This window comes from Haliaeetus leucocephalus, unplaced genomic scaffold (assembly GCF_000737465.1).
Source record: "Haliaeetus leucocephalus isolate CR32 unplaced genomic scaffold, Haliaeetus_leucocephalus-4.0 Scaffold517, whole genome shotgun sequence".
Classification (NCBI taxonomy): domain Eukaryota; kingdom Metazoa; phylum Chordata; class Aves; order Accipitriformes; family Accipitridae; genus Haliaeetus; species Haliaeetus leucocephalus.
In genome coordinates this window covers 1,399,931-1,414,508 of record NW_010972953.1, presented here as the reverse complement: position 1 = coordinate 1,414,508, position 14,578 = coordinate 1,399,931, and positions in this window count along the sequence as shown.

Here is a 14,578-nt window from a genome sequence, read left to right as displayed (position 1 = left end):
GGCTGCTGCACGCCGGGATTTGATCGGAATTTCCTGAATCGCTTTTGCTGAAGCAGCAGTGAAAAAAAAGTTGCAGCCTGGAGAAAAAACCCCCCCCCCCCCAAAAAAAACCAAATTAAAACAAAATTAAAGGAAACTTAAGTAAAGGGAAGGGGAAGCCCTGGCGTGGGATTGTTCCTGATGCTACAAGTGCTTGGCAGGTTTTTGGAGGTCTCCAGTGACGAGGCAGCCTTGACCGCTGCTCTCCTGCCCGGTAAATGCCCACAGAGCCAGGCCCCCTGTTCCCCTTGTGCTGTGCTCGGGGCTGGAGGGGACGGGGACGGCTCTGCCGCTGGTGGCACAGCAGACCCCGGACCCTGTGAGGATGCAGGTGGCCACGGCAGATGCTGGGAGAGGAGTTCTGATCTGCCCATCCCGCCGGAGCCAGCGGTTACCGGTCCTGTGCCGTACCTGCCACGGCACCCGGAGGGGAGGCCACGGCTGGGCTCGGGGGGGCACAGCCAGGGACACGCGTGACAGCCACCACCAGCCTCCTTGGCGGCACGGAGAGGGCCTTGCTGGCGTTATTGTTTTTCTGTCTTCAGGGTCGAGAGGAGGAACGCTTATTTTTATGAAGCATTATTTTACAAGGATTTGTTTAAGGGAAAAAGAATCCCATTTTAAGGGATTGCAGCTGTAAAAATACAGTTTCTGCTAAATAAAAGAGGAGAACAAACCCCTGAATCAGCTATTTATTTGTTTTCCTTACCTGGTATGACCCCTGTGCCTCCATTTCTAACTCCCTCCCTTCCCAGCTCTCTCTTCTCCCACCTGGGCTTTATTCTCCCCTGCTCCTCCCCTTGACTGGGGTGTTTTCATGGGATGCTGCTCATTGCTCCAACAAGCCCATGCCGCAGGAGCAGCACCCTGGGGTGGCTCAGCCCCTCGCTGCCGGGTGCTGCGGAGTGTTTGCAAACGTCCCCCTGTCCTTCTGTGAGACCTCAGCCCTTGGAGACACGGGACTGGGGGAAACCGGAGCCAGAGGGAAGGGAGAAGGAGGACAAGGCGATCCATCCGCTTTGGCTCTGGCCGCGGTTTCGCTGCATGCCAGATGAGAAACGGAGTCCCCCTGCTCCGCGCCGAGGTGGCCATCCATAACCTGGCATCTCCAGACACAGGGTTAGCTCCTGCACGTCCTCCCTTCGTCCGGATGGGTCGCTCCACCTGCCCCTGCTCTCCCAAGGGGCTGTGGGGACATTGAGGGGGGGTCTGGCCGGACACCCCCAGGCACATGTCTCCGTCCCTCAAGGAAAAGGGGTCCCCGGCGCTTTGCCGTCCCCCGCGGCAGTGCCCGGCACTGGGGCAGGAGGCCTCACGTTACCCGGGCTCTCCAGGCGGTGATTTAATAAGAATAAAATGGAAACATCTGGAGTCTCATATGATGGATAAAGTGTGCAGAACGTGTCTGTGAAGAGGCTCTTTCATGCCTGAAATCTCCTGCGTTATGAAATGATAATTAATCACAAGGAGCAGCCGTGCAACGTTCTCATCTCCCAGGGCAGGTTGCAAACATTGGCTGGTTCATGGTATGGTGGGGGCCGCTGCGCCCATGATGGCTACAGCCGGGTGTCACCCGCCCATCCTCACGGGGGTCCAGGGGCTGGGAGCTGCTCCGGTATGGCCAGCAGACATCCCACAAGGAGTCACTTTTTTCCCACCTGGAGCAGGGGAGATGCTCCCGAGCCCGGCCCTGCTGCCTGGGGGCACCGCAGCCGGCTCAAAGGCACGGCGGTGCAATGCCAGGCTGGACACGGCGGCTGGTCGGGCTGCCGTCCTTTGGGTGCAGCTGCAGCCCCCCCCGGCACAGTACGGAGTTCGACCACAGCCGCTCCTTGCAGAAAAGCCAAGCCCAGCAAGGAGCAGCTGGGCCAAGGAGAGTTCATACAGGGGAAGGGCTCGAGGGGTCCGGCGACACGCTGGAGCGGGGACGGGGCTCGGCAGCACCACGCTGCTTGGCTCTGGGGAGGGAGAGCGGGGGGGGGCCCGACCCGGCTGCAGCCGGTGCGGTGGCGCAGCACGGAGACCCCTGGCATGGCTTCAGACGCCCCGCCGCCGCGCGAACTGTGCGAGTGTCTGCTCCCCTGGCAGTCGGTGAGCAGACGTGTTAAAAACCCCTGGCACGCAATGAAAGCTCCGGGAAAAAAAAAAAAAAAAAAATCTCACACTTGAAGCACGAGAAAGGAGACAAGAAATGTCACCTTGTTCTCACAGGAGCGCAGGGGCTGGGGCAGCCGCAGCCCGTGCCGCTCCCATCGCTCCAGAAACAGTCTGTGGCTTGTGCTGGTTGGCCCGGTGAGCTCCCGGCGCGCTCCAGGCAGACGGCTCCCAGCCATTCTCAGTGGAAGGGGGCTGCTGCCACCCCGCACCGTTCCCCTCTCCCTGCAGCATCCACGTCAACGCTCCGGGCCACGGCCCTGCTCGCAGACTGGGCGACTTTCCTGCGAGCAACGCAGCCGTGCGCTTCCCCCGCGCACACAACCGGGGGCTTGTTCGCTGAGCTGCAGCTGATTTATGGCCCCTGTTATTTAAATATTAATTATGGGCCTGCCAGGCAGGCACCGCGCCTGCTCCCTTCAAGGCTAATTATTTTTTAAGTCAATATATGTGATCCACGGGGGATCTGTGATTGCGGCTGAAGGTCAGTAAAATGGAGAACTTGTTTAAACCCGGCAGTGAAAGCACGATGGGTGCGGGGGCGCGGCGTGCTGCTCGCTGGCCCTCGCCCCAGCTCTGCCCCTGCATCAAACCCGGGGCCAGCCCCCCACGGAGGTTTGCTGGGGTGCGGGGATGAGCCAGGATGGGACCTTCGATGTACTTCAACCGCAGCCCAGGCTCACTGGCGTGGCCCTGTCGCCGTCCCCACGCCGCGCACCGGGAGCACGGGGCAGGGGCACGACCCCTGCAAACCGCGGCAGAAGCTCGCCCTGGGCTGAAGCAAGCAGCGGTGAGCACCTCGCACGCTCGCCCGGCTCAGGAGGACGCTGCAAAGAGAAAGCACCAAGAAAGCAGCCGGCGCGTGTGGGTGGGCTGGAGCAGCGCAGGCTTGGACGCCGCCGTGTCCCATCGAGCCGCTCCATCCTCCGGTCATTTACAATAAAAAATAAAGCAGGGAGGTTTTCCAAGCCCAACACGGGGCTGGACTGCCTCCAGCAGGAGGTAGATGATTTGGTTTGCGCTACACATGCTTTAAAAATAATAATAAAACGAGTCAAAAACGAAAAGTGAGCTATTGAAACGGAGAGCGAGCACGTTGTTTCCGTAGGCCGGGCTGCGAAAGCCAAAGGCATCAGGCAGCAGCTCGGCCGAGCAGCGCCGGAGCGCGCGGGGAGAGTCTTGGCACGAGCCGGTCCTTAAATGCATGACACCTGATCTGATCCAAAAGCTGCTGTACGCGCCGCACGGACCCGGAGCCTCACCCGCCCATCAGCCGAGGGAACAAGAAAACATTTTCCTTGACGAAAGAAAAACACCCCACCCCATCTGCAGACAGCCTCCTGCCATCCCTGCAGCGCCTGCGCGGAGCAGGCTGGGCACGGCACGGCATGGCAAGGCATGGTACGGCACGGCACGGCACGGCACGGCACGGCATGGCGCATCGCCCTGCGGCACAGCCCCGCGGTGCCTTCATCAGCCCGGTTTGCTGAGGGTGGTTGCGGTGTCCATCTGTATTGCTCTGGTCCAGGCAGGGGTTGCAGCCAAATTAACGCTGAGGCTGGGGGCTCTGTGCTAATTAACTCCTGCTGCATTAGCGACTACTGCGGAGGAAGGCGGGGGTGGAGGGCTGAAGGAAAGGCCACGGACCGAGCTGCTCTGGTAGCCACGGGCCAGCTGGCACGTGCGAAGCTCAGGGCACCAGGAGCGGAGCTGGTGCTGGGGGGGCCGCGGCAGGAGGAGCCCGGGGGTGGGTGTACAACACAAGGCGGTGGGATGCCAGGGCTCTGCTCGCTCCACCGGTTGTAAAACAGCTGGTTTGCAAGCAGCTGCTAAAGAACTTGCCGCAAAACCGACCTGGGTGTTTCTCCCTGTCTTGACTCACCTCCTGACACGCCTGAGCCATCCGCGGTGCGCAGAGAGCGGGGAGCGTGTGGGATCCGCACCCTGGCCCACCGCGCTGGCCAGGAGATGTCCCGCATCGGCGTCAGGCCGGCACTTAGGCCGTGGCAGGGGCCTGTGCGGTGCAGGCTGCCCGTGGTGCGCGGTGCACGCTGCCCGTGGTGCATGCTCGCTGCCCAGAGCCGAGGAGCCCGAGTCCAGTGGCAGAGCTGACAACAGGACTGGTGCCGCCGCTTGATCCCACAGCCACCGGGTCAGGGATCAGCTAAGGCGGATTAATGACCCTCCGCCCGTGTGTGCCGGGAGCGCAGCAAGGCATGAGCCTGCCGCAGGTCACAGCTCGGGGCTTAATCCCTCACCTCCAGCTGTCAAAACTCCTCCACGGAGCGTGGGAGAGCCCCGGCGGATCGCTGCCGACTCTGTCGGAGCCGAGGGTGCACACAGGGGTGAAGCCATCCCTGGGGAATGGCGGGCACTGTGGCGTTTGGGGACCTGGACAGAGAACTTTGGGTCTGCACTGGCTTGGACCTGGGTCTGGGTGGAAAACCCTGGCCCAAAGCTGCAGAAACGCCGGGTTTCTGCCCAGAGTGCGAGGCTCAGCCCGGCTCACCACATCCCGGGGGCATCATGGTCCCTTCACCAAAATACAGCTGGGATGTCCCCCCAGGCGCACATGGAGGCGAGCAAGACCCGAGGGACGTGTTCCCCCCTCACCCTGGCCCCGACAGAGGGTTTCTGTGCCCCGAGCTCGCTGGTCCCATCCTCCCCCCTCCGCCAGCCTCAGCTCCACCGAAATACCAGACTGTGCGCAGCATTAATAGCAGGGTTGCCTGCCAGGTGCATAGTTTGACCAGTCGGATCACACATGCCAAACCACAGGTATTTTATGAGACGTTTCCTGTTATGAAGACATTTTTGTGGGGATTCATTTTTTTCTTCCCTTCTTCTTCCCCTCTCCTCCTCCTCCTCCCAGTGGGATGGTGGCCTGCCCGGGGGCAGCAGCAACACCGTCCCTCGTAGCCAAAAGACGGAGCAGAACAAGAGCCGAGTGTCGGAGCTGCAGCGTACAGCAAGGACGGCGGTGCCGGAGGGTCCCGTCCCCTCTGTCGCCCCGGCAGCCGCTGGGCAGGATCCGGAGCCCCTTTCCCGGGGGCCAGGCTGTGCGGGGTCCACGTTGCCACATGACCCCCGGCTCGTGCCGCGACCCAAGCACAGCCTCTCGTGCCCGGATTCTGGTGCGGGATGTGGAGCATCTGCCCAGACACCCCGGGGAGGGACACGGGCTGTGAGCCCCAGCGAGCTGCAGGGGCTTCAGGACATCGCTCCCCGAGGGACGCGTGCCGGCTCCGTCAGCCAAAGCAGCCCTGCTCCAGGGACACATGAGCTTTGGTGGGAAGCAGACGGTGTTTACCCGGGGTCTGTGGGTCAGACGCTGCTTTGCCCTCGCAGCTCCTGTGCAGAAACAGCATTTTCTAATGCAACGGGTATTTTGCAAAGAAATCTGCTAAGCCTGGAGGGACCCGCAGAGAGCGATTCCCATCTTGGGGAATTTGCGGGCAAGTGGCCATCAACCGCAGACATTTAAACTTCCAGCCTCGTGCTGGGGTCACTGGCTTAATTATAATGAGCTGTGGTCCGGGCCAGAGCCTTCTGGGGCAGGGGTGTTCAGAGTGGCCAGGGCAGCTCGCTCGGGGGGCTGCTACCCGCACCGCAGGCCGGGACGTACGGGGCAGGGATGCCCCAGGGACCTCCCGCGTCCCCATTCACATTGTCCCCGCCGAGAGCCGGGGCGATGGCACGGCACAGAGCAGCCCGGTGCCGTTGGAGCCCACCGCACCTGCGTGAGCGTCGCGGGGGGGATGCAGCTTCTGCACACGAGTGAACGCAGCGACACTACGGCTGCTCCAGCGCCTGCCCACGCACCCCGTGGGAAGGGAACCCCTGTGAAGGGGGATGCGGGTGATCGAGGAGCAGCGGGAACCCATAACAGCACTAAGGGAGCCGCTGCCGTGGGGAGCCGCTGGCGAGGCCAGGAGCTCTGCGGTGGCTTCAGAGGTCACCGGGGAGGACCTTGCCCTAAACTGGGCACCTCTTCCCTTCTGTCCGAGGTCCCCGCAGCAAGCACAGCAGCGTTTTCAGCCACTTCCTTGGCACCTAACGATCCATCGCTGGGGCAAAATTCGGGTCCAAGGATGGAGGGGGCCAGAAATGTCTGAGCTGCTGAGAGCAGACAGGGGGAGAGGCCAGGGCTGAACCCACAGACGTTCATTCCTCAGTGGATTAGGTTTTAAGCAGCGAGCGGCTGCTCTGCAGGACCCGTCACTGTGACCGTGTCCAGGAGCTTCTCCTGCCCCAGACCCCAACACCGCCATCCCAGCCCCTCCGTTCATCAGCCCTGATGCCCGGCTCTCCTCTCACCGCCTGCAAGAATCCCCACGGCACCTCTGGCTGCAACAAGGACCCTCAAGAGCAGCACCTGCCCTCCCACAAGACAGACTTGCTCCATCCATCGCAGCCTCACACCACGGTGGAAACAGGCTCTGGAGCAGAAGGAGCACATGGGGACAGCACCTCCGGAGCCGGCTCCCGGTGCCCCCAGGAGAGCTGTTCGTTCGCCGGCACAGCGTTACCACCACGGCATCCCCTGTGCCCTTGTCTTCCCGGGCTGAGCACTGCCGCTCCTCACCAGCACCGCCCTCCGCCGCTCTCCCAGCTGCCCAGATACGACAGCAAATTTGTGAGCTGCTGCGAAAACTCCTTCTCAAGTGTGAAATGCCAAAGAACATAACGCCGGCCTCCGCCCCGCCAGCGAGCCTGGCTGCCCGGGATGGGAAGCTGCCTTGCAGTGTTTATCCTAACAGTCATTTTATTTTAATGTCAGGGGTTGAAATCCTGTCTCCCTGCTTTTGCTGGGTCCTTTGATCTCCGTTTCCTCTCCTCTTCCAGCTTTTTAGCAGCACCCCCAGGTGAACCTGCGTGTGCAGCCCAAGCTCCAGCCGCTGCCCGCGCTCCCGCCCGTCCTTGCTGTGCACGTCTTCCACAAAAGCCCTCCGCGGTAACACGCTGGTGAAACCAGCTTCACCCTCGGAGCAGCGTTTCCTTGGGGTTTCAGCATTTGGGGGGTGACCCCATAGCCCGGCTCCTGGCCCCCAACAGGGCAAGACCCCGGTGGGGACACCCCTGGTTGCACCGGCCTCCCCCCCCGATCCACTGGAAACCCTCCCGGCATGACCACTCCTCAGTGGCCACCACTCCCTGTCCCAGCAGGTCAGTCACAGCCCTTGGGGACCGGGTTGGCCATGTGCCTCCACACAACGTCGTGGTCGCTGATGATGGGGACCTGCCCCGGAGCGACGCCGGGGACCCACGTCTGCCCTGGGGATCAACCCAGGCAGGTGCTGTGCCGCCGGTGGGGTCCAGGCACAGGGTACCCCCACCGCCGTGTCGCCAAGCCGGCCGCTGCGCCGTTTCTGGGGTTAGCAGGGGGAAAATATTGTTTATGCTTCTCTAATATCTGCCTTCTGTTTTGCATTTGCCGTTTCTTCAAAGATAGGGAGCCGCCTCTGCCAAGATTCCTGAGGAGATATCCTCAGCAATGCCGACCACGCTCCCCACCGCACTCAAAGAAAACAAATGTCAGGCCAAGGATTGATATGAAATAGTTTAAAAATGAGAAAAAGCTGCCTTAGAGCTAGGTTTACATTAAAATAAATTTCAGGAGCGGGAGCCTCGGCTGCGTCCCTCCCCGGCGGGCGGGCGGCGCGGGGGGATAGGGTTACCTGCCGGGGCAGTGCCGGGGCCCTGCCCGCTCCGAAAGCTGCCCTCGCCTCGGTGGCACACGGCCTGGCACCGGCTGATCCCCACCCGTGCCACGGGGGCACGCCGGGACGAGAAGCTGCTCCCCAGGCACAGCCGGGTGGCACGGGGGTCCCGGTCCCCCGGTTCTTCCCACCAGCACCTCTCCGGGCAGCACGGAGCGCAGTGACCCTCCTCCCCCCGTTTGCTCAGCAAATCCCCCCCAGGGTGGTCGCCAACCTCCCTGCCATCCCCCAGCCCTGCCCCGGTCCCATCCGAGGGTCTCTCCGGTGCCGTGCCCAGGGCAGAGCATCCCGCCGGGGACCGGTACCTGCCGGATGCGGGTGCGGCGTTGGGGCGGGCAGCGGCGGAGCCGGGCGAGCTGCGGGGTGGCCGTGGCATGGCGAGGAGGAGGATTGGTGGGGGCTGCACCCCTCCGGCTGGAGGGGTCCCTCGCCTGCCCGGGAGGGTGACCGACAAGCCCAGCCTTGGCTCCGGGCTGTCAGGGGGGTTAAAGCATGTGACTTCGCTGCGCTCTCAATTAGCCCAGTAAAGAAAATGAGTGGCAGCTTCTCTGCGGACAGCGGGGGCTCCCGGCAGGACCCTTGTCCCCCACTGCCACAGCCTGAACCCTCCCCATCCTGCTGCCCCAAGCACCCCATCCCGTCTCCATCCCCATCCCCATCCCCATCCCCATCCCCGGCTGCCCCTGGGGCTGTGCACCATAAAGGAGCTTTTCTGGCACGGCAGCAGCGGCGGAGCTGCTTACACATATTCACACCCCGGCGAGGGGCTGGAGCACACGCTTTTCAGGCAGTACTTTAGTTTATGTTATTTAATTTAATTTAATTTATGTGAGCTGATGCGAGATCCCAGCAAGCCTGAGGTGTTCAGTGGAAACTCTGACAAGACGCTACCATAAACCGCGCTCCCGCCGCCCGGCCGGGGCTGGCCCCGCGCTGCCGGCTTGGATTTCAGATTTTCCTCTGCGCTCTGTAATGACCGTTTCGGCGGGGCCAGCGCCGCGGTGGGTGCAAAGCCTCTGCAAGGCTGCGCTCCTGCGGCTCTGCAGCACCGTGGGGCTCCATGTACTGATCCCAGTGCCGCTCCGGCTGCGGGCAGCCCCAAGGCCAACCCCCAGCACGTGCCTTTCCATCAGGCCGGACGTGGGTTGTGTAAAATCAGGATGATTTTTTCCCAGAATTTTGTTTGGAAAAAATTTGTCCGACACTGTCACAAGATGTTTCAACATTGCTGAATCAGCTGCTTTGATTTTTTCAATTTGAAATTTTTTTTTTTTTTTTTTTTAGTTTCCACATTTCCTTTGTCTCGGAGCCGAAAGCCTCACAGGGAATTCCAGCACCCCCGCTTTCCTGGGGATTATGCCAAAACCCCCATTCCCCCCGAGCCCTGTGGCAGAGGCAGCAGTGAGTCCCATGCGGCAGCTCTGCTCCCCTCTTCCCCCAGGATTCCCGGGTCTCGGCCAGCCGGGTGCCGTGTCCTGTGGGGACACGGGGAGCCGCTCACCGTTCCCACGTGCACCATCTCTATTTGTCATAAACAAAGAGCTTTCAACCTCAAGTAATACCAGTGTGCCGCTACCCGAAGCCATAATCTTATTACCAGGCTCCTAATTTCCAGTGCAATCGAGTTATCTCATTTAATTTGCTTTAAAGGGTTCCAGATCCCCCTCGCCTGCGCCTGGCTGGACCCCTGCACCCACAAACCATGTTCATCTCCTGCAGCTTCTGCTTTCTCCTGCTTCTCCCGACACAGCACCATCCGGCAGAGCTGCCCTGCCTGGGGGCAGACAGTGCCCTGCGGAGCAGCCAGACCTGGACCGCACCGGGGCAGCCCAGAGGAAAGTGGGATGGATTTCATGTGCCCCAGACCATCCCAGGGGAAAAACTGCTTCCAGACGCAGGTCAGAGAAGGGAGCGATAGGAGTAGCCAGGACAGTGCTGGGAGCAAGCCGACTGGGAAAGGCACTGAGGAGCTGGTGATCTTCGCAGGCTCCAGGGCTTGGGAGCACCAGGACCAGCCCTGCTTCCCCGCGGGGCGCAGAGCATCTGCCTTCGGCGTCTCTGTTACCATGGACCCTCTGCCAAGCAAAACTGGGGACCTGGAGTTCAAGCACCAGTGGAAATCAGTGCAGAATATACAGAATATTTTCTTAGTGGAACTTATTTATTTCTGTTAGAGACGCCAGCCCTCAGACAGACACGCAGCCGGCAGCACTCGGGGCCATCCCCGTGTCCCTGTGTCCCTGCAGTCTCCCGGGGGCACGTTTTCCTGGAGGATGGGATGGAGCCTGCAGCGGTGACGATGCAGGGCCATGCCCCATCCCCGGAGCACCGGGGTACAAACCCGGGGACCAACCCGGGGGGGATGGGGAGGGCTGTGCTTGCCACTGCGGCCGGCCGAGCCGGGTGCTGAGCCGAGGCCAGGGGATGCACTTATTACAAAACCTTTTGTTTAGGCTTCAAGCTGGAAAAACATTCAGCTCCTCTTTTCCAAGCAGTTTTTCTCTGGGCTGTGTCATGCGGGAACCTCCCTCTGTCCCCTCTCAGGACCCACTGCCCAAAGAGGGGCTCATCCTGCCCAAGGCCATGCAGGCCACCGGCGGCACGGCACTGAGCCCGGCAAAGACCCCCTCGCCTCTGCATGGGGGCACCCCCTTGTTTGGGCAACAGGTACCAGGAGGCTGCCGTGGTTCTCGGGAGGGGACTGGCACCCGCTCCCGCACCTGAGGGATCCCAACGCTGATCCCGATTGTCCCCCCGCTCCAGGGAGCAGACCTGACCCGGGGCAGGTGCTGGCACATTGCTGCCTTCTAGGAAATGGTGGGCACGTGGCAGCCCCAGCTCGGGCGAGCGCTGGATGTCTGCCGTGGGCACCGCGCTGCCGCACTCGCCTGGCACTTATGAGCCTTCACATGTGGCAATGAAACATGGGGAAAAAATTAAATCGACCTATTCATCCCATTTTTCTAGAGCACAATTATAAAAAAAAAAAAAAAAACCAAAAAGAGAAAAGAAACCCTTCAGCCTTCAACCCGGGAGCTATTGTGCGGGAACGGAGCAGGGAAAGGCTCTTGGAGGCACTCGCCGGGCTGGGGGTGGTGCGGGGATGGGAGCGGGCAATGCCCCCCGATCCCTGCCCGGGGAGGGGTGACAGCCCCCCGCCCGTGCTCACCGTGGGAAGGTCGGGGTGCACCCCAAATCTTCGCACCGAGAGGCTGGCGGGACCCACCCCAGGGACAGGCAGCATTAGCCTCGCTGCTGCAACAGGAATCACCGGAATAAGCAGAGCTGGCCTGAAATCGCAGGGAAGTCCCAGAGAGACGTGAGGCTCCAGAGGATCCCACCCCATCCCCAGCCGCCTGGCCAGGGCTCAGCCAGACCCCATCACGCCTACGGCACGGCCGGGCTCCCAGAAGCCTTCCCGCACAAGCCCACGGACATTTTCCACCTCATTTACAGCAAGAGCATTAAAATGCTGTTTTCCAAAAGCACAGCACATTGAAATGCCAGGCCCTGGGTGGAATTTGGCGGGGGCCCGGTGGGAGGACGGCTCTGGCTGCAGCTGAGTGCCGGGAACCCCCCCCCCGAACGCTAGCCCTTGGCACGCTGCGGCTGGCCCCCAAGGGAGGCACCGGGATCTGCGAGGTCACCACCGCCTCCATCCCTCCCGGCACGCTGCAGGCAGGGCAGACGGCGTCGAGCGGAGGCGGCCGGCACAAGGAGCCCCGGATGGGGTCCTGCCCCCGCGCTTGGCTCCCGGCGCCGTCTCCTGCCCGCTGCCAGGCTCCTTTTGTCGGGATGTTATGGCTGCCCCCTCCCACGGCCCCCGCTGGGATTTGCCAGGGCTGGACCGCGGCCCCCGGCGAGCCAGGCTTCCTCCACCAGCGGAAAGCAAACGCCGCGCAAGGCCAGTGTCCCACGGCCTCCGACCATCCCTGCCCAGGCTGGGCCGGCGCCGCGGCAAAAATACAGCACGTGGCCAAGCAGCGCTGGGCGCAGAAGGTGAAGCCGTAGAGCCGGCACTCTCCTCCCAGCTCTCCGTCAACCGGAGCTGGCTGAGGGGCCGTTTTGCCGCAGCCGATGTCCCCTCCGTGCGGTGCCTGGCACCCACCCTGCCCCAAAGCTGCTCTGCTCCCCTCGCAGGAGCGCAGCATCGGGTCCCTGTCAGCTCCGATCCCCCCTTTTCCGCGACACCATGTGCCTGCACTGCTGGGGAGGTTTCTGCTGGTACCCAGCCCCTGCGGCAAACCCATCCCCAGGCACAGCTGGTGTCCACTGCCTGCTCCTGGAGCATCCCTCCTCGCCAAGGGACAGCCAGCTCTGGGGGACACGTCCCATCGGGAGGCTGGCAGGAGCAGGAACATGTCCCGGCCGGCCGGGGAAGGAGACACTGGGGCTGTTCTGCAAGGGCGGCCGGGATGGGAGTCAGGGAGCTGGGGGGAGCCCTGCTCCCACACCCAGCCCCGGAGCTGCCTCTGCGAACATCCTGGCCACGAACATCTTGGCCACGCACGCCTTGGCGGGGCAGCAGGGCTATTTTGGGAGCTTTCAGCACCACCCAGAGAGGTGTCCGATGCTTTTATTTATAAACTCACTGGCTTCTGCCCAGCTCCAGCCAGCTCGCATGCAGGAAAAAGCCCAACAGAGCCAAGACAAACAGAGCCAGCAGCATCCCCGCATGGTAGGACGTAACGCTGAGCGGGCCAAGGATGCTCCGGCTGAACCGCCCAGCCCTGGGCTGCCCTGTGGGATGGACATGCCTTGGCACCGCAGCCCCAGGGCTGGGCTTCGACAGCACAAGGCTGCACGGCCACCGTGGGTGCACCCACGTGTGCCGGGACGGCCACGGAGCAGGTGGGGCGCTGCCGGCCGGGTTCCACAGGCTGCCCCCAGCGCGGGTCCTGCTGCTCAGTGCCAGGGACCCACGTGCGTGGCACAGCAGTGCCCGTGCCCCGCTCAGGGTTCTGCAGAGCTGCTGTGGGGAACTGCAGAACTGCAGCTGCCGTGGGACCCCAGGGATGCTGCGGGGTGGGGGGAAGTACCTTAAATACCAGCTGGGGCTGGGGCCAGAGCCCTCGTGCCCAAGGGCAGAGAGGGATGCAAACTCCAGCAGCTCCCACCGAGCTGCTGAGCTCAGGTGGCCGGAGGTGAGAGTGAGAGTCCAGCCCCGTCCAAGGGGACAAGGGGGCTGCCCCACGGATGGCCTCCCCCCTGGCACCGGCTCCAGCCCCCAGCAGCGCGGCAACAATTGGGTTATTGTCAGCGTGCCGCCGGGGACACAAGTGTGACGGGGAATTCAACAAACCCGGCGCTTTCCGCCTGTCCCACTGGCTTTCCCAGCACAGGCTAATCCTGTAAGATGCCCCGTCAGCACAGCCGTGGCCTCGCAGCCTGCAAGGAGGGACAGCGGCTCCGGGCCCCCCGGCCCCACGTCTCCCCCAGGCACCGTCCGGGGGCAAAGGCACTGCGGTAACGCGGCCTCAGCGGCTCCCATTGGGCCCAAGGTGGGCGCAGACAAAGGCACCATGAGCGCCAGCTCCAGCCACTTCAGGGACTCGGCTAATGGGGTCCATTTGCTGGGTAGTTCTTGGAATAACAAATTGTATCATCCAAAAAAGCAAAACCACAAAAGGGGATCGGCTTGCAGCCCGGCTCACAAAAGCCCCTTGTCTGGAGGCCCCCCGCGCCCCCCAATCTCCCGGAGAAAACTCAATTTAACCAAAATAAACAGCGCGCCCAGCCCTGCGCTCTCACGCTCTCTCCAGCAAACCGCGGAGCGACGCGGCTCAACCTGATACCCCAGCTGGCAAACTCCATCTCCCGGCTCACCGCACGCCCGGGGCATCCCCACCAGCCCTGGCTGTTCGGCTGTGCCATGCCACGCAGTGCCGGAGAGCTGCTGACCTCTCCTTCTCAGGAGCTTCATCTAGCCAGCAAAAATGTACCACCCGAAGCTGGACGGTGCCCGGAGGGCTCTGGGCACGGTGCAGACCCCCTGCCGCAGCCCGGCGTGGGCCAACAGCTCACCCTGCATTTTGGAAGCCCCATCGCCTGCTCCCTCCAGGTCAGCAGCAAAAACGCAGAGGGAAAGGGCAGCCCCAGCTCCGGCAGGGCTTGTGCAGGAGCGGGGAAGAGTGAGCCACAGACTTCCCCGCAGTGGGATGAAAGATGAAGCTTGACACCTGCTAAACCCTCTAATCCTCCTCTTGTTCATCACTATCAGCTCTCCAGCAGGCTTGGAGCCCACCAGCCAGGTGCGAGGCAGGGATTTATAGCAAGTGAGCCTTTCTGGAAGTGCCGGTGAGCGCGGCGGGGAGCAATCCCAGCCCGGCGGCAGCACCAGCCAGACGGACCCATCAGCTGCCTCCAGTTCCCAGCTCCCGCGGGCACGTCCCACGCCTGCGCTTGCAGCTGGACACCCGAGGTCACCGGGGAAGCGCGCCCAAGGTCACGAGCGCCTGTTTGCATCCGAAGAGGACACGTTACATGAGATGCCCGCCTGGGTCCTGTCCTGGGAGGCTGCGAGAGGGGGAAATGGCTGAAGGGAGGAGAGTTAAACCCCTTTTCAGTGGGGCTGCGCTCCAGAATAATGGGATTTTGGGGCTGTTCCTCCAATTAGGATTGGAGCCCAGGGAGCAAACCCCATGCCATGCCGAGGGCCCCCCAGC